This window comes from Penaeus monodon, chromosome 25 (assembly GCF_015228065.2).
Source record: "Penaeus monodon isolate SGIC_2016 chromosome 25, NSTDA_Pmon_1, whole genome shotgun sequence".
In the NCBI taxonomy this organism is placed as follows: domain Eukaryota; kingdom Metazoa; phylum Arthropoda; class Malacostraca; order Decapoda; family Penaeidae; genus Penaeus; species Penaeus monodon.
In genome coordinates, this window is record NC_051410.1 from 33,715,122 (window position 1) to 33,715,345 (window position 224).

A 224-nucleotide genomic window follows, 5' to 3' on the forward strand; every position below is an offset into this window, starting at 1 on the left:
ACCCCATTGCATTTTTTTCTTCCTGAATGTAGTAGCAAAATCTTGCCGCACAGGACCTGCTCAACATGACCTCGTGACCTTGACATATAATACCCGTTCATGATAAGTCACGTGTGGTACACTTTTTTTTCCGCTCGCAAAGTCATCGTCCAGTTTCGCCTCTTTTTTCATTGAGCCATAGTTGTAAAGATACAGTAGTTCCAGTTATGTAATATGTATAGTAA

At 40.2% G+C, this 224-nt stretch overlaps 1 protein-coding gene across 1 annotated transcript in view; it reads left to right on the forward strand.

Moving 5' to 3' along the window:
- Positions 1-224, forward strand: part of LOC119589160 (oxygen-dependent choline dehydrogenase-like) — a 10,848-nt gene that overhangs the window by 779 nt on the left and 9,845 nt on the right. The gene's annotated exons all lie outside the window — the stretch shown is intronic.